At 49.4% G+C, this 19,516-nt stretch overlaps 1 long non-coding RNA gene across 1 annotated transcript; it reads left to right on the forward strand.

Annotated features, from left to right (window-relative positions):
- The first annotated feature begins 10,645 nt into the window (after positions 1-10,645).
- LOC111095033 lies at positions 10,646-18,356 on the forward strand. Its single transcript, XR_005356271.1, has 3 exons — positions 10,646-10,864; positions 11,313-11,428; positions 18,241-18,356. It is a non-coding gene; the product is annotated as an uncharacterized LOC111095033 (long non-coding RNA).
- Positions 18,357-19,516: the final 1,160 nt, after the last annotated feature.

The raw sequence follows: 19,516 nt of genomic DNA on the forward strand, positions 1-19,516 counted from the left end.
ACAGAGGGACACAAAGGTAGGTCATGTCACATGCTGGAGAAACAAAAAGGATATGCAAAAGGTAAGAAGGCTTTCAAAAATTAAAGTTGATGTTTGAGTTGAGTCTAGGAAAGTCATCAGTTTTAGTGCAGCTAAGAACATTCAAGCAGCAAAAAGAGCCTAAGCCAAAGCAGGCTGCTGGGGATGCCGGTGTGGGGAGAAGCGGTCGGAAAGACCTTAGGGACCAGAGCACAGAGGACACACATGCCATGCACTTCACTAGGTTTGGGATTTATCCTAAAGGCAATGGGAAGGTACTAGAGGATTGTAAACACTGGGAAGAGACTTGGGTGTGGTGGGGATGCAGTGGGTACTGTGGCAGCTGAGACTCTATGCTCACACATTTTTGTGATCACAGAATTCACGTTTCCCTCCCCTCGTTAACTGGAACATCCATTACGGTGTGATCGTCAGTCTTGCCCAACATGATGAGCGCCCCAACACAGCGGATGGTAGGGAATCTCAAGAATATTCATGGAATAAATGGAGGAGGCGAGATAGAAACAGGAGGCAGCTGAAATAGTCCGGGGGGCGGGGTAGATCCCTAGGATCTTCCCATCATGGCACCTGCAGCAGGGTTGGAGGCTGATACAGAGACATCAGGGAGCCAACCGCGTCCAGGAAGAGGGTTACAGAGTACTTGGGGAACAAGGGAGTGGGCTCAGGCCTGGGTGGCTGTGTTGGGTGACTGGGTGAACGGCGGGAGCCATGCACCAAGCCTGGGGTGTGCACATCTGGGTGTGCCAGCTTGCACCGCCACAGACACAGCGAAGCCAAGGCCGGATACAACTGTTTACTCTCTTCTTTTACCCTCTTGCAAAAGATGTAAAAAGTATGAGAAGACATTTGAATGTAGATGATCGTTCCTCTGTGAGTAAAAGGTCCTCGTACGGATATTTTAGAAGACTGATGCTACAATGATGAGCCACATTCAAAGCAAAAGACCTATCATGGTGATGTGGAAGGAGTTGAAGACATTGAAAAAAATAAAACAAAACTAAGAGAAATGTCTGAAAAATCTTGACATTATGGGAGGAAATTGAGGAGGAATGAATTATGTGAGATGAAATTTGTGTAAAAGCAGCATCAGAAGGAAGAAAGAGTGAAGAATCTATTTAATAAGGCCTTAACGTAAAAATGGTGACTAGCCATTGCTTTCAGTTAATGGGTGCCGTCCAACATCTGGTGGGAGCAACTTTCCAGGCCTTTCCAGTTAATAGAGGTCTGAATCCCTATTGGGGCGCCGCTGCTCCAAGGGCTCTGTAGGTGTCCGGCTGGGAGCTGGAGGCCCTGCGTGGCATGTCAAGGGGCACTGATGCCCCTGGATTGTAAGCGACGTTCAAAACTGAAGGTTCGCTCCGTTAAGAGACTCAGACCCTCTTTCAGCCCCAAGAACCTCCTGATGACCCCCTCAACACCTTCTGGTTTTCTACAAGCGCCTGGCCAGCCTTTCTTTTTTCTTTCAAGAGTTTATACACATCCACCTTCCCCGTAGGGCTGCTCTCATTTTATGAAAGAAAGGTAAGGTTCTCCTTCCCACCTCCAGTGTCATCCCCGTCCAGCCCCCAAACGATGAGACATTCAATCCCCCATAAACTACAGAACGAATGTTGATTGGTGCAATCCTGTTCACGGTGGGAAGGAGGCCCTGGGTTATGACCCATAGCTAGTTCAGGTTACATGTGAGGAGCGTCACCCAGCCATGCCTTGTAGCGTGGGTGTGGGACAAACGGGCGTGTTTAGTGGTGGCAGCGAAGTGACTGTCTTTTCCTCACCCTGTGATGTCACAGCACCGTGTCAATGGCATGATTCCTGGACGACTGTCCACCCACGCCCGTTTTTACTTTGAATACAGTCAGGATAAGGCAGATCCCTTTAGTTAGTATCATCACTGCTGAAATCTGCTCAAACACAAAACATGACAATATATGGGCCCCAAAGGACCCCACGTGAAACTTCTGCAGTTATTAGATTTCCCTCACATGGAGACTTCGTGAGCACGTGCACGTGAAATCCTAACTAGCTCAACTCTGCACGCTCCCTCCCGGCAACATTAGGAGCCTTTGCTGAAGGGGGAGGATATAAACTACCAAGAGCAGGAATTTTTCTTCTTCCCCAGCACTGGGGAAGGAGGATTTGAAAGATGAGTCATCCAATGGGCAGCAGCTGCGACTCTGTCTTCTGTATTTCCCACTGGTTGGGATTTTTAGTGAAGTCACACTAACAAAGCACTTGGCACTGGACGCATCTGGCCCTACTTCCAGGACCATAGGTGGGGGTACACAGTTCAGGACACAAAAATATCACAAAACAAAGCCCCTGCATAAGTCATCACCACTTGAAATGGATCAATTACCCTCTTATACATCCTATACTGCAGGTCGAGGCATTGCTGGTCCTATCAGGCTAGGATCTGCAGAGAAGCAGAGCCAGTGGGATGGGTAGAGATGCACACACATCCACATGTATTGTCTACATACACAGTCGGAGCCCAAAGGCTCTCTGCTGTACAATCCCTTCTTGCTCTGGGAAAGCCAGCTTTTGTTTTATTAAGATCTTCAACTGATTGGGTGAGGCCCACACTCATCATGGAGGTAAATCTGCTTTACTCAAAGTTTACCGACTTAAATATTAGACTTACCCCCCCAAAAAAAAACTCCACAGATACATGCAGAATAATGTCTGACCAAATACGAGCACTGTGGCCCGGCTAAGATGTATAAAATTAACCATCACATGAATTGTGTTGGTTATGTCCTTTGTTTTATTTGATTCATTCGTTTGTTTTTCCTGGAGGAACTCCGACAATCATCATATTTTTCAACAGAAAATCATCTCTTTTTTCTTAAAGATTTATTTATTCATGAGAGACACACACAGAGAGAGGCAGAGACACAGGCAGAGGGAGGAGCAGGCTCCATGCAGGGAGCCCGACGCAGGACTCGATCCCTGGATCCCGGGATCACACTCTGAGCTGAAGGCAGGCAGTCAACCGCTGAGCCACCCAGATGCCCCTCAATAGAAAATCCTCTAAATGAGTGAGAGGGAAGATTCCAGAGAAAAATTTAGGGAACTCAACTTTGCATCAAGCCCTCTGCTGGGTGCTTCATAAACCTCCTTCCACTCAAACCCACACCCACCTTGTGAGTATGTATCTTATTCCCCAACTTTTGGGCCCAAAACCTAGGACTCAAGTAGGTTAAGTGACCTTCCCACTGTCACCCACTGGTGAGGAGGACATAGGAATGTCACCTCAAGTCTCTCCGACTGCACCACCCCATCATACCCCCAATATGGTACGCTGTTGACGATATTCTGCAAAGGAGCCCTGACTACATACATGCACCTGGAGTATTTTTACACTCTTGAGATCTCTTTCCTGCTCTGAGGACAGCGAATGTGTTTAGGAGACCCAAGCCCCACGATTAAGGTATCACATGGCATAAATGATGACAAAGTTAGTGATACAAGACTGAAAAATCACAAAGTCTCATCTGTGGCTCTCATTTGTGACCAAGATAGTTACTTATTCATTCACTTTATTATCTCCCTGCTTGTTCCAGATGTCACAGGAAAGGGACCTGAGGGCTAAACTGGCTTTGCAGTTTGAAACCCTGCCCCCCCTTCAATCCTGCAGTGTTTTGAATGTTTTTTAGTCACCAACATTTCAAAGATCAAGAGCTTTCACATCAAAAAACAAAAACAAAAAAACCTTTATTTCCTGCTTTCCTTGAAAATTCAGAGTTGGCAACCCTGGGTCTCAATTTCCACATGGCAAAAGGAAGCAGGAGGTACAAGCCCTTCTCAACAGACTTTAGCTCCATTTTATCCCAATGCCCATCTGACTCGTTTTGTTCCTTTATGTTTCCTTCCCGCAAACCCCCTGTGCCCTTTGGAGTATTTACATTCCACTATTTGGGGGGAAAATAATACACGGAGGTGATTCTGAGACTGGGACAGGATAAACGACCTTCTTCACAACTCAGAATGTCAATGTAGCCAACAGGACCAAGAAATTACTTGGAATCCTTTCTTTTCAGGAGATGCTGAGGGCCCGTGAACCTTAGGCTGAACCTCTTGCTTCTGTCCTCTACCCCTGGCTGATATCAGGTGGCCCCCTTCCTTGAAGACCTTGGGGACACTTGTTCTTTTGTTGAACCGTTACAAGTCTTAGGAAACTTCTCATTCAATTGGCGTCCTCTAAAATCTGCCATCCAACCGGTTCTTCTTCCACCCGGTTGGCCGTTGGGGGCCCTCTTCACTTGAAAACTCACCAAATATTTGGGGGCAGCTCTCCTATCTCCTCTAAGCCCGAAGCCCCTGATGTTTTTCACAAAAAGCTGCCCACGTTCCCCACAGGGGAATGTGCCTGGTTTCAAAGTGTGCGATACTGTCGGTGATGTAGGACTCTACCAGAAGGCGGAGAAGGAGGCCTGAAGATCTCCTCTTTTTTATGGTTATGTCCTAAGAACATGAAAGTTCTGACAATGAAAGATAATCTTCCAAGCTCACAGAACTGGATCCCCGAAGCGTTTACGCACGAGGATGCCTCAGTGGGCAGAAGCCGCGTCTCCACCTTTGAACTACATCAATGTTGTGTGAGTTCCCAGCCTCACGGTGCGCCTCGGCTACTTCAGCCTTGTTGATGAGTATGTGTTCTCATAACCCAAACTCACTTCAAAGGGAATCTAAGATGACAAATGCTAAATTCCCCCTAATTTTTCAAAATGAATCCCAAGAGCATACTTGTTTGTGCTAAATATCTTTCTGTGATCGTTCCTATCAAAAGGGATGTTACCCCACCTTACGATATGTGTCACACAGCCTGAGCATCAGGGACCTCTCTGGGCAGGACGGGCACACTGGAGATTAGAGAGGGCCGAGGAGCTACTTACTGTCCCTCCCTGTGTATAATTTCACATATGACAGATATGAGTCCAGTTTTTAATACGTCGTTACCACGGATGTAGCCTTTGGAAAGCTAAAAATCTAAGAAAAACAGAAATAGCGATCCTTTAAAATAAGCATGTACAAGACTGAAAAATCACAGTCTCCATAGTGTCCTTTAAAATAAACGTGTACAAAAATAAAAAATAAAATAAATAAAATAAACGTGTACAATTGAAATCAGTGTTAGAACAACCTGGGGGGGCTAATTATACAAAAGTTTCAGATTTTGAGGAGAGGAGAAAAGTTTAGAATGAATTACTAAAAGCTTCTTTCTACTTGGAAAGAAAACATCAGAGTCGAGTCTCTCAGGCAAAAGTTGGGCAACCATAACCTTTGTCTTTCAATAGGTTGTCTTCTGGCTACTGCTAAGAATAAAAATCAAAGGCAAATTAAAGATGAAAAAAATAAAATCTATCTGAAGTCAGCAGAAGAATCGAGGCACCAAGTTTCCTGAGTTAAGTATATTGTAGGTCCTGACCCCAAGTGTTGGCTGCTCGGATCTCTACGAAAACAAATCAGGTTATATGATGCTCATTATCTCATAGCAGACGCCTGGCACTCAATTTTAGCTGGAAGGCTCTGACCATGTCTGAGGTTCAGAGAACTCAAGGACATATCTCAGGTCACACAGCCAGTGTCAGGACTTAGCATCACCGTGGTCCGGCTCCAAAGAACTGCAATAATCTGAACTGTTCTTGCAAATGTAGAGAAAGGCTAACAAGGCTCAGTTCTAGGACTTTGGTTCGTGCTGTAATGGAAACCGAGTCTCCTCCACAGACGCTGGCATAATAGGAACCTCAGGTTCCAGGTTCCAGGGTGCGCCCAGTAGGCCGAACAGCAAGGGCAACGTGAGGGGAAAGAGAGGGCACAGCTGCTCGAGGCCAGGGAGCACCACCCACGTGATTACCCCTGGGCCCGGAGCCACAGGACACAGGGCCCTGACCCACACATGGATCTGATGACGTCACCTAAGCACTGAGTGAAGCCCCTCCCAAAATCAGTTCTCAGCTTGGAGTTAGTCAATTATGGGAGCCAATAGGTTTTCTTTCTCACCTAAGGTAGGTCAGGAAGCACACGTAATTTATAGGGTTACTTAGAGCCCCTCATAAACCTGAACAAGGCGAAGGATACAGAGCGTCTAGCTCCCGTCGACCACGTCATAGGCCCCTTCCCATCGACCATAGGCCCCTTCCTCCCTCGAATGCTTCTACTTCATTAAATCCTCGCTTAAATTGGACGCTGTACATTAAACAGTTATTAGTAAGTCCAGTAAATGTGATTAACTCAGTTAATTACCATGTGTCCTCTGCTACTATCGGGGTCTTCATCTACTTCTGCCCTCTTATGCTCAATTTCAGGATGGATGGAAGGAAGGAAGAGAGGGAGGGAAGGAGGGAGGGAAGGAGGGAGGGAAGGAAGCGAGGGAGGAAGGCGAGAGGGCCTGTATGTATGCTTGCGGAAGCAGGAGGGAGATGGGGAGGGATTTGCCCTTCCTTTCTTCTTTGGGAGAAAGGACTTTTCTTACTTTTCTCTTCTCCCTCTATTCCCTTCCTCCCTTTCCCCCCTCCTCACACCTCCTTCCTCCCCCTCCGTCCCTCTGGAAGATGCGATCCTTTAAGATCCAAATTGAGGGGAAAGATACGCAAAAAATTCAGCACAGCACAAAAACCTCCATGTGTGTCCATATGCCACCAATGTCTCTCTCTCTCTCTCTCTCTCTCTCTTACTCTCTCTCTCGCCTGCCTCTGCCTATGTTGGAGACATGGACTCGGACTTCCAGAACAAAGTGGCCATCCCACTGTCTTCACCTCTATTATTTGGCTAAAAATAACAGCAGCAAAATTCAAAGAATTAAAAAAAAATTAAAGGTGATTTACTGGATCCCAGACCTGAAGGACAGAAGGGAAGCGGTGGAGAGTCCGAGGGACGCAGGCCTGAGACGAGGTAACGTATTCTCACTGCCTCCACCCCATCCACTCCACTTGGCCCTATTTCTCACCTGGCTTCTGTCCTCATTGACCTCATCCCATCTGCTACCTCCCACAGTCTGGGGCACCTGCGGCCCTGAAGTCCTGTCTGTGCGGGCGGTGGTCCTCTCAGTTGCAGCGCAGGACATGGATTGTGTAAGGCCTGGTCCACAGACCCCCCAGTCAGGCCCGAGACGTAAGAGCTGTGGGTACCATTTCTTGCAAAATCACGCTGAGTGGAAAAGAACCAGTTAGCTGGGGAAGTGAGTGCTATTAGTGAAGAGGCCACAACAGTTATTCCTGCACCTGCTGTCCTCTCCAAGCTTGGGGCGAGCCAGAGAACGGGGTGGCCAGCACGAGCTCTCTCTCCTCAGTGAGCCCGTCACGGTCCAAGTCTACAGAGCCCAAGTTGTCTTACGAGCATCCAGCAAAGACAGACACACAGAGAGAGACTCTCTAAAAAACCTCAAGCCCCAAACCCCACAGGACAGGAGACCCCCCAGGAAACGAAAAAGATGCCTTCTCATTGTTCCTGCTCTTGACCGCGTGTTGCTTCTAAACCTCTTCCTGGGGGTTCCAGGAAATATTCAAATATCAAATATTCAAGCACATGCTATCAACCTAATACACAACCATGGCAATGGGTATTTTTTTTCCTGTATATCTTCAAATAATAAAAACCTTGAAAAGAGAAAAGTAAAACACTTATAATCTACCACCCAGCACATTTACTTTAATTCTTAGAGGAGTTCACTCAGATGTAGACATGAATTTTAAACTGCCTGGAGTAGGGACACCTGGGTGGCACAGTGGGTCAAGCACCTGACTCTTCATTTTGGCTCAGGTCACGCTCTCAGGGTCATGGGATCGAGCCCCACGTCAGGCTCTGCTCTCCACAGGGACTCTGCTTGAGATTCTCTCTTTGGCTCCCCCATCTCCACTCCTCTTCCCCCCATCTCTCTCTCTCTCTCTCTCTCTCTCTCAGATAAATAAATCTTCAAAAGAAATAAAATAAATTGCCCTAACTATATTTTTGATACCCCTTTATTTCATTCAAAACCAATCTTAGACAATTTTCCAAAAACACATGGTCTCCGTGGTCATCGCGCATGGTGGCAAAACGATTTCTTTTCTGTTGGCATGCTGGCGAATACACACTTTAATCTGCACAACTCCTAGCTTCAGGCGAAAAATTGGGCAAAAATACATAGAATGAAAAGGCGGACGTCAGAAATACCAGCAGGGGGATTTGATTTCACCTGAAACTTTTAGGTACCTAATTGCATCCCCATCAAGGTGTGGCGTGCAGGTGTGCATGGGGCCAGAGAGGGTCTCCCAGTCTCGTGCCCCACGGTGTCCACAGAGGGACTGGGATCAGACGAGCTGTGGCATCTGTGCCTGGTCTGAAAGCTGAATGAGTGATGGAAAGTCTGGGCTACGGGGAGGGCTGCCCATCTGTATCCTGGAGGAAAGTTCTGGGTAAAAATGACTCGTTCCTGCAGCCTGGGCCACTGTGTCCACTGGTCGTGGTTATGGGTACTCAGGCTCATAAGGAATGAGGACTTTGAGGCCTGGGGAGGCTGCCCCATCGTCGGCCCTGCCGCTGGCTCCCCTGCCCATCCCCCCCCCCAAGGACGCAGCGTGCTTGGGCTCCAGCGTGCAGCACGACGGGATGCAGGTATCTCAAGCCCATCAGTCCAGCACCTGCCTCTTGATTCACCCCGTCCAGTTGCTCCTCCCTCCTGTTGGTCCCATGCTACCATCCCGGTACCGGGCAGCTTATGGTTCAAATCCCTCAGGCCCAAATCCTATAAATGTCCCTAATTTCTCTTTTTTTCCCCTTCCTGAATAGCATTTTTTTAAATTTTTTAAAATTCATTTTTATTGAAGTTGGATTTGCCAACATAGAGTCTAACACCCAGTGCTCATCCCATCAAGTGCCCCCCTCAGTGCCCGTCACCCATGACCCAGCAACTGCACTACTCAATAGCAAATCTACCCAGGTCGACTTTCAAAACATCAGAATTTATGACTTCTCACCGGGGACCTCACCACTACTTCCCCGGCCTATTCCCCTGACGACTCTCTCTGCGTCCACCTCCCACCCAGCACAGCCTGTTCTCAGCACAGACCCCAAAACCCTAGTCAGATCATGTCCCTCCCTGGTCCCAAATCTCCCGTGAGTCCCCATCTCCTCCAGAAATGAACCCAAAATCCTTTCAGTGGCCTGTGGGACCCTATGTCATCCGCCCCCACTGTCTCCCCGCTCTTCCGCCCTCAGCCCCCTCCCCAAGCCAGTCCAGCCACACTGATTTCCAGATTTTCCTTGAAAATGGCAGGTGCATTCCTGCCTCAGGTATTTTAGTTTCTTTGGTTGAAACACTTTGTACCCAGATATTTGTATGACTCACTCCCTCACCTCCTTTAGGTCTTGGCTCAAGTGCCACCGTCTCTGGGAAGCCTTCCCTGCTTGCTCAATTGAAAATCATAACTCTCTAGCACATTCCAACTTAATTTTTCTCCATAGCCCCCATGATCATTGGACACACTGTATGACTATCTGTAACCTGTTTTCTTTTTTCTTTACTAGATTTTAAGCTTTACAAGAGCAGACATTTTCTGGTTAGTTTGCTTTCCCCCTACCTCCTGGCCCATGTTCTAATAAATAATATCTTTTGAAAGAACAAATTTTTGGTGGGATAGATAAATGGAAAGATGGGTGGGTACATGATTGAATGATCATTAATTAATGAATATATTAGGTCATTTCGTTTTAAATTATATGTAAAAAAGTAAATCGTGTCAAAATATCCTACCCAGATTTCAGGGCAAGTTAGTATAAGAACCAATCTCGATGCTAGGCTATCGGACCAAAAAGCCAGTGCTCTTTCTCTGATGCTAATTTCAAAACACCCTCTAAAAAAATAAAAAATAAAAAAATAAAAAAATAAAAAATAAACCACCCTCTAGATTAAACTTCAAGTTTGGGAAAGGATTAGGATTAAGTGGCTTGGGTGAATAATCACCTCTTTGTGCACAGAAGTTATGACAAGTAAGCAAGTAAAAATAATTAGGCCAAAATATGTATCCTAATCAGTACCAGGACACAAAACAGATGAGAATTCCCACCAACTAACTAGAAGAAAAGGGAGAGACATAGAAAAAAAAAAAAAAAAAAGAAGAAGAAGAAGAAGAAGAAGAAAGAAAGAAAACTACACCCTGAGGAATGAGTTTTCTCATTTGGCTTTCTATACCGATGAAAATTAATCGAATTCACCATGCTTTATTTTATTCCACACTGTATGGATGGAGACGGAGCAACTAAGCCTCATGCTCTCCAATTTCTGATCAATAATATTTCATGGCCTTTCAGGATGAAGTAGACTCCGCAGCTGGTTTCTCGGAGACGTGACAGATAAGGAAGAGAAGCGGACAGATGGCTTTAAGGCAGATGCCTGCCTGGGAAGACGTGGTCTGCAGAGAACGCGTCAGATCTTATCATTTCACGACAGCACGATCGTTCGTTATGGGGGCGAAAGGGAGAGGATGTACTGGTCTGAATCTTTTGCTCTGTCGCTCGGAGGACAGAGGCAGGAAGCCTGTAGCCGGGATAGCTGTGGTGTAGACAGGGATGCTACCCCTGCCCACCCGCCCTAGACATTAGTCTACCCTCTTTGCCGCCCCTACTCTCCCCAGAGCTGCTCTTAGACCCGTGTTAGCCTCGGGCTTGGAACCAGGGAGTTCGTCTGGTTGGGAAGGAAGCCTAGAAACTATGGAAACCACTACTGTTTCAAAACCAGGTGGAGTGTGCAAGGCCCTGTACTGAACAGGCACCTGGGAGGAACCGGACGGACAGGTTCGTGGGGGCGAGCAGGCTTCCAAGCCAAGGATGGAGAGATGGCAAGACAGTGAGTACGCCGACTGACCGTGTCGCGTTTCGTTTTTTTGTTTTTTTAAACATCCTGTGACTTTGTATTGGGAACTAACAGAAGTGGGGAGACCTGACCAAGGGTACGACTAAATTTTCTTATCCCCAAAATTTACTGAAAGAGCCCAAAGTTGAAAGGATACAGAATATGGCCTCTCTCAAAACCATGCTCTGGGACACCAACTTTAGTCCAAATTTCCAAATTTTCATTAAGAAAAAAAAAAAAAAAGCTTTTAGGCTATGGCGTTGGTTTTTCCACATATAAATGCACCTATTCTGTACTCTGTGTTGATCACCGAGGGGCGCTCATCTCCCCAGCCCCACACGCAGACGTGCTTCCTGTTGCACGTGGTTGGGTTCTGTCTTGTGCTCTGTCTGCATTTCCACCTCCCCCGTCACTCAAGACTCTCCTCCCACTACATCCACAGATCCGGAGCTCAGTTCGGCTGCGTCCTCACTCCCGTGGAGGAGTCCCATTTCAGGCGACCACTGCTCTTGCAGCTGTGACAAGGGCCATCCCAGAGCTAATCGTTCAGGCATTAGTGTAAGTGTTTATCCTTCTGGAACATTCTCCATCGCTTTGCTCTGGACAAGGCTTCATGGTAGGTCTCCTCCTACCTTTTACCCCTGTGGGTGGCCCTGGCCAGCCCGTGGACCTTACCCGAAGGCCCAGCTGGTGGGTCATCCTGCTGGAAGCTGTCAGGGCTTCCCTGGGCTGGCCCTTAACCCCCCACACCCCTACCCCCCATCTCCTTTCCTACCTCCCCTCCAGGTGCCTTGCCTCTCATTCATCATTACGAGAGGAGGTGCGTTGCTTCCAAAAAGGTCACGTCTCATGAGGGAGGACAGAGGATCCCTCCTGCCCATAGTGTTATCATCTTTGTCACAAAGATCTGAACTCAGATGAGAAACGGGTGCTGCTCGCCAGGGGCAGCGGCTGTGGGGTCAGCCCTGGGCTCTCGGGCGGCCGGGCTCTCTAACCTCAGCCCGGGGGGGTTATCCCACAGGCTCGTGTTGGCCACCGCGAATGGAAAGCAGGCCTGGGTCAGGTTTCTCAAAGCAGGAAAGACCCACGCGGGCCCCCCGGGAAGCAGCACGCAGGACTCGGGGTGAGCCCAGCAGTCTGCACTTCCCCAAGCTCTGCGGGTGTCCAGGGGGCACATCACGCCGGGGACAGCTCTGTCCTGCGGCCCTTGCCCGACGTGGGCTTGTCATGGGAATGATTTTCAGTGGTGACGTGCCCCCAGCCAGAAGCACACGGGCGGGCATGGCCCCCAGAGCCAGGAAGGGGTGACAGCCCGGGCCCCCAAGAGAAGGGCCGCACGGTCCTTCCAGCAACCGGAGACGTGAGGGAGCCCAGGGCTTAGTCCTCTGCAGTCCCTCCTAGTCGCGTGGGTCCTTCAAGCTAGAGCTACGTATGGAGGTGCCGGGGGGCTCAGGTCATGACCCTGGGGTCCTGGGGTTGGAGCCCCTTGGGCCGCCTGCTGCCGCCTTGCCACTGCCTCCCCTGACTCACCTGTGCTCACCTGTGCTTGCTCGCTCTCTGGCTCTCTCAAATAAACAAAATCTTTAAAAGAAAGAAAAAGAAAGAAAGAAAGAAAGAAAGAAAGAAAGAAAGAAAGAAAGAAAGAAAGAAAGAAAGAAAGAAAGGAAGGAAGGAAGAAAGAAAGAAAGAAAGAAAGAAGAAAGAAAGAAAGAAAGAAAGAAAGAAGGAAAGAAAGAAAGAAAGAAAGAAAGAAAGAAAGAAAGAAAGAAAGAAAGAAAGAAAGAAAGAAAGAAAGAAGAAAGAAAGAGCGAGCTACAGTCACTGCTATAATTTGTGTCTGGTAGTTGACAGAGTCTCGGCACACATTTCAGGCGCCTCTACACGTGAGTGTTCGCTACCCACACTCAGTCCCCAACGCATGCAGCCGATACGGCCATTTGTGGGTTTTGTTTTTTTTTTCTGTTAAAGAATTGCTTTATTAATACAAAATACACAAACTATTAAGTGCTAAGAAATTCAAACATCTAAGTCATAGCAAACAGGTGGCAATTCAACATCCAAGGGCACCGGGAAGCAATGTCCAGTTCCAGAAATAGGCTTGCTTGCCCTTGCTTGCCCAGTTTCTTCCTTCTAGAATGCATCAATGCCCTTGGAGGAAGATTGAAGTTGGGTTAAAATGCAGATGCCCCGGAACACCATCTAAATAAACAGGTCACCCACGACTGCAAGCGATTGTCTTGAATTATTCTCACAAGTCCCACATCTGAGAGGAGCAGGAAGGTGAGGCCGTGGGCACGCTCCCCCCCAGCGGCCTCGTCCTCCCAGGAACAGGGCGTGCACGTCGGAGGAGCTCAACACGGCACAACCCACCCACGTCCCCACCTCGCGTGCGCGTGCAGCTGTCTGTGCCTCCGGCAAGGCCCTCCTGACCTCCACCATCTGAGGGTAAAGACCGTGGCATCAAGGGAACACGGCTCCATGGATCCCCATCTGCCCGGTAACGGATGGCGGGTCTCCAAACACCCGCGGCTCCCTGGACGCGGCCCCGGGCGACTGTAGAGCAGCGGATGGGCCCCGGCGGGCACCACAGACGCACCGTGGGGAGAAAGGGCGAGGCCGCTGGCTTCCGCAGCCCCGCTGGAGCGCCAGGAGCCCCGGCCGTCCCGCCGCACGCGGGGCCCAAGCCCTGCCTCCAGGTGCGCGAGGAAGGGTGATGAGCAGGATGACACTTAGCATCTGTGCTCCCCTGCGTGCTTCTTACCACCACCCCCTCCACCTGTTTCTCTCTGACTACTTGAGGCCTCCTGGGGCCTGCAGCGTCCCAGGCTACCGTACCCATTGGAACCCAAAATACGCTGCCCCATCACAAGGAAGGCAAATTTGTGAAAGGAGAACAAGCAAAACGTGGAACATAAGCGAAGCCGGGAGTGCGCATAATCAGACAACCAAAAACACGACTTTCCATAAAAATAACATCGCAAAAGCCCGCCTGTGCAGAGCCACCGGAGACGGCACTCTGTGATCCCGCCAGGACACTGTACCCGCTTAGCAGGTCGTCACCGCCAGGTAGATTTCCAAGATCACAGACCGGGCAGACATTTAACCGGATTTCAGTAAATATGGGCTAGAATGCCTGCTGCTGCCTAACTGCTCCGACGTTAGATGCCGGCGACACGTCCTGGGGGGGGCACGTCTTTCACTCTGGGAAGCAGAGCCCTTGGGTTGCGAGGCAGAGGGAACGCTTTCCGCCAACTGCCGCTTGGCTTTGCGCACGACTGTGTCGCCGTGACCTAAAGCCCGCAGGGCGACGAGCAGCCAGTCGGCCTCCACTGGACTCCTGGGCTGAAATCCTAGCTCTGCCCCCGAACGCCCCACTTCTTCGACTGTAAAACCGGGTAATGGTGGCACCTACCTCGGGGGGCATCGCAAGGATCAAGTGATTGAAAGACTGACACAGGGGCAGCCCCGAAAGCAGTGCCCGGTTCACAGTAGGTGCCAAATGCACATCAGCTGTTAACACTGACCATTCGGCTCTCTTCCTTCTGCGAGTGTATCCGCGATGACAAAGGCGCACGTGGGCCCCCTCAGGAATGAGAAATCTTTGTTTGGAGAGAAACCGCTCATTCAAAGACAAAACGAGGTCTGCTCGAGCACCATCCAGGGGGTTGCGGATCAACCTCATTGCACAATGTGGGTGCAGGGACACCGCCCTTGTGCCCAAATCCCAGACCTGCCACTTGGTCGTTCTGCGGCCTTGGGAAGGTTACTTCACCTCACTGCGCCTCAGTTTCTGAAGCTCTCGAGGGGTGGTGGTCACGACATGCTGCAAGGTCAGTGTAAGCGCTGGAGAAAGGCAGCGAGCACTGTGGAGCGAGCCCCATGGAAGCTCAATGCCTTTGTTCAACAGCCAAGGGGGGGGCCGCTTCCAGGGGACCTTCCGTGCCGCCAGCGTGTGAGTCAGGTGTGTGCACTAGGGCGGACCATTTCGCCTCTACCGAGGCCCCCCTCGGTGCGCTTTCCCCCTCTAAGTTTAAACCAACAAATGTCATCATTATTGTAAATAATAACAATAGTGGGGGCACACCTGGGTGCCTCAGCAGTTGAGCATCTGCCTTCGACCCAGGGCGTGACCCCGGGGTCCCAGGATCGAGTCCCACATGGGGCTCCCTGCAGGGGGCCTGCTTCTCCCCCTGCCTGTGTCTCTGCCCCTCTCTGTCTCTCATGAAAAAACAAATCAAATCCTAAAAAAAAAAAAAAACAACATCAACAGGAACCTGCAATTTAGTAGCTGCCATGTGCCAACGTGCTGCTTTGCTCCGTTGCTTGATCACAGGCGCTGCCGTACTGGCATCTCCACACGTACACATGCACGTACACACAGGTCCACGGGCACAATTTTCCAAGATTTTGGGATGCGCACCTCAAGGCCTACCCTTGGGAACCCAGGCCACCGCGGATCTCAAGGAAACCTCCCCGTCTGTGAGCTGGTGGTAAGAGCCTGGCGCTGCCGTCAGGAGCCACGCGTCTCCGCGGTCTCCGCCGGCTGCTAGGCTGCAAGGTCGCACCGCCTTGTTGACTCGGCTCAGTCTGTTCATTCAAGGTCTTCCCGTCGTTGCCGCTGACGTGAGTTTAAGCAAGAGCAGCTCAGACCCCGGAAGCTGGCGCTGTCCTGGGGTCCCTGGGTGGCCCCCACCTCCCGACCCAGCCCACCCCCTCAGTTCTAACAGGAATCCTAACAGCAGGCCCTGACGCTTTCTCCCTGTTAGTAACTCTCCTGAGTCACTCTTCACCGTGGGACGTCAGGGGCTCATGCATTAAAATCCAGGCCCCGTGGAGTCCACCTACCGGCAAAACTAAAGCCCATTAGCCTCACCTGAAATCCCAGCTCCGAGCAGGTGGAGAGAAGGCCTCGGCTCACTCAGAGCGAGCTAGCTGAGGTCCCCTGGGACAGCTCCCACATCGCCTCACGAAGCCTCCTGCAAAACCAAACACCATGCAGAGGCCACAGAAGTTATTTTTACAAGAATTATCTCCAGAGCTACAAGGTGCAATAATGGGGGAGACACAGGGGCTTGAATATTTTATGAGAAAAACGTCCTCCTCACAGTGACAGAGCTGCTCAAGCTGTAGGCCTGCACCTTCGTGGCCTCCGTTCCTCCTGGACGTTGCAGCTCCTGAGCACACGTGCAATTTCTATGTGCGCATACATATTCACGCATTCGAGGAAAATCCTTAAATAGGGAAAAAGTAGAAGAAATAATACAACAAACCACCCTGCAACGTATTAACTATTGGAAATGTTTTCCGTGCTTCAGGATTTTTTTGTTTTTTAAAACTAAAATAGATCACGTTGCAATCATCTTTGACCCTTGCCCTCTGAATCCACGAACATGAATTGGCATGTGTAGATGTCGGGTATACTCTAACACACATATATATGGCCATCAGAAAATACGTATGTATGTATGTATGTATTTATATGTATGTATATATTTATATATGTATACGTTTTTTAATTTTTTAATTTTTTTTTTTATAAATTTATATTTTATTGGTGTTCAATTTGCCAACATATAGCATAACACCCAGTGCTCATCCTGTCAAGTGCCCCCGTCAGTGCCCGTCACCCAGTCACCCCAACCCCGCCCTCCTCCCCTTCCACCACCCCTAGTTCATTTCCCAGTGTTAGGAGTCTCTCATGTTCTGTCTCCCTTTCTGATATTTCCCACTCATTTTCTCTCCTTTCCCCTTTATTCCCTTTCACTATTTTTTATATTCCCTAAATGAATGAGACCATATAATGTTTGTCCGTCTCCGATTGACTTACTTCACTCAGCATCATACCCTCCAGGTCCATCCTCGTCGACGCAAATGGCGGGTATTTGTGGTTTCTAATGGCTGAGGAATATTCCATTGTATGTACATGTTTTTAAATATGTTTAGTATATATTACCATTAGAAAATATGATATAGTATATATATATTTTTTAATTTACCCAGATAGTGTCATCCTGTACCTTTGTGCAAGTTGCTATCTCCACTCAACATCGTCAACATTTGGGTGACGTGTACATATTGACATATACAGATCTAGTTGATTCTTCTCAATTGCCCAAGGTCACAGGACACACCGGTGCTCATTTTACCACCCAGGTTCACGAGGCGAGGCACGCCAAACCACAATCAACACACAGCCATGCCCTTGGGGGGAAAAAAAGGCGTCAGCTAGTATTTACCAAACTGTAATATGTCCACACGTGTTCATCGTGTCCCACAACTGAGCTAGATAAATTCAAGTCACAAAGGGGTTCTGACCATTGCTAAACTCATGAATGAGTCGGGAATGCGAACTTAACACTTGAAATAACTGAAAGATGATGGAAGATGATAGAATAGACTCTTAAGGGTGTTGTCTTAAGGGTGAAATCATTTCAAAGCTGGGAGAGATCACCACGGACAGGTTGCAGTTGGAGAAATCTTTCTGGAAGGGGCAGCAGTGGAGACAGGCCGTGAAGGGCAGCGAAGAGCTCGACTTGCCGTAAGAGACTAGGAAAGATCCTAGGGATTAGGGACATCATGAGAGAGGACTTGTGGGTTGGAGTAAGTATGGAGTATCCAGGCTAACCCTGAACGGAGGGGAAGACAGCTATCAGGGGAAAGGGGGGTAAACCTGGGGAGAAATCTGCACGTCGGGGGATAGAGCCTGCGTGTGACCAGTATGGAGCCTTTTCAGGATATCCACGTAGGACGGACTCTAATGGCTCTGCCTGCAGCCCCTAGAATGTTCCAGGCCCCCTCATGCCCCTGTACCCTTGGACACACTGTTCCCTCAGCCAGGAATCCCATTTCTGGTCCTTTGCCTTCCTTCCCAGGCAACTTACCCATGGAGGGAGCCTTCCCTGACAAATGCCCCCTGACGGGATGAGGTTCCCCTTATGCCTTGGGCTTCCTTCTAGCGTAGAACCTGTCGAAATGGGTTTTCGTTGTGTTTAGCTGTCTTTCTCATTCAATTATAGACTCCCCAGACAGAAAGACTTTGACTTCTTTATCTTTTTGCTCCGGGACGTACCACATTGTCAGCTGTGTAGATGTGCTCAATTATTGTTTGAACCAATGCCTTAATTAATGATTAAAGAATCATGTATATTCATGTAATTTCCCATATTTCCAAATATTCGTATGTAAATAGTACCTGCTCAGGCTAAAAAAGAATCATCATTTTGATGCCTCTTGGCTTTTAGAATACTCCCCCTTAGAAAGAAACCTATCATAAGCAGCAGCCACATAAAAAACCATAAACAATACATGAAATTAATGATGTAAATAATGGGAGGTACATCAAAGTCCTATTTGTCCCTTCTCATCTACAGAAAAGAAAAACCACGAACACTTTGATGTAAGTGACTGTGACTCTTCAATCAAGCCATCTCCAAATGGCTATATTGTTTAAAAAGAAAAAAAATTGAAATTTCCCATAAAATCTGCTCAAAAAATATTAATTTGTCCATTTATTAATTTATTCAAAAAAATACGTCTTGAGTGCTGGCCCCAGGAATACTTAGCCAATTGCGCCTACTCCTATGGAGCTTAGGGTCAAGGGGAATGGAGACACAGAGATAAAAATAATGAGTAAATAAACAAATGAAAGCATCGCCGGGTGAAGCGAGCCATGAAGGAACAAGAAACCAAGAAAGCAAATCACTGGAGGGTGGGCCAGCTCCGAGAAGTGGGGTGAGTAGGGCCGCCCGGGAAGAGCAACCCTGAGCGGGGCTCTGAGGGCCAAGAGCATTCCAGGCGGAGGCAGCGGCCTCTGCACGAGCCCCACGGACCCTACTGAGGGGTAGGGATATTTTCCTGGGACGCTGAGAAGCCGTCAAGGGCTTTGCTTTGTGGGTTCCCTTGTCCTTGGAGGTTTGCACACAGCGGGGCAACCTGCTTGCTGCGGGGCCCAGGCTGTGCCGAGGCGGCAGTGACGGCTCAGACCTGGCCCCGCTCCCGGCCGGCAGCTCACGCAGCGTCCCAGTCCCGGGCCCAGCTCGGGGCCGTGCGAGGACTGAGTTAGGGAGGCTCTAGGACGGAGCCGACACACACCAAGCGCCTTCTGTAGACTTTAATTCCGGCCTCTGCACATGTCAGGGCCTCGCATCCCCAACGAGGCCCTGCGTCAGCCGCCCCTCCTCGGGCCTCCTCTCCCACGACCCTTCCCTGTCCCACCGGCCTTCGGTCGTTGCCCAAGTGCGCCAAGTGGGCTCCCGTCTCAGAGTTTCCTCTGTTGTTGCCCCACAGCCTGGCGCGCTCTTCCCTCTGGGAGAGGCATGGCCTGTTCCCAGCGCTCATTCCCCGGCTCCCCAAACACCCCCTTAGTCAGGAGGCCCTGCCTCACACCCCATCACCGTGTCTCCTCCACCCGCTTCGGACGCTGATGAGGGCCTGACCCTCTCTTCTGTATGTCCACATCCAGCTGTCTGTGGTCTGTACCCTCTGTGGAGGCAGACTGTCCCCCGACACTGGTGTCCTCGCTACCCAAGGGGGACAAAGAGGAATGACTTAACGAATAAATCGCTAGGTGACCTCATTTAATCCCGCAGCTCCAAAGGCCATCCTCATCGTGCAGGCGAGACACCCAGGGCCGAGCGAGGCCACGCA

This window comes from Canis lupus, chromosome 3 (genome assembly GCF_011100685.1).
Source record: "Canis lupus familiaris isolate Mischka breed German Shepherd chromosome 3, alternate assembly UU_Cfam_GSD_1.0, whole genome shotgun sequence".
Classification (NCBI taxonomy): domain Eukaryota; kingdom Metazoa; phylum Chordata; class Mammalia; order Carnivora; family Canidae; genus Canis; species Canis lupus.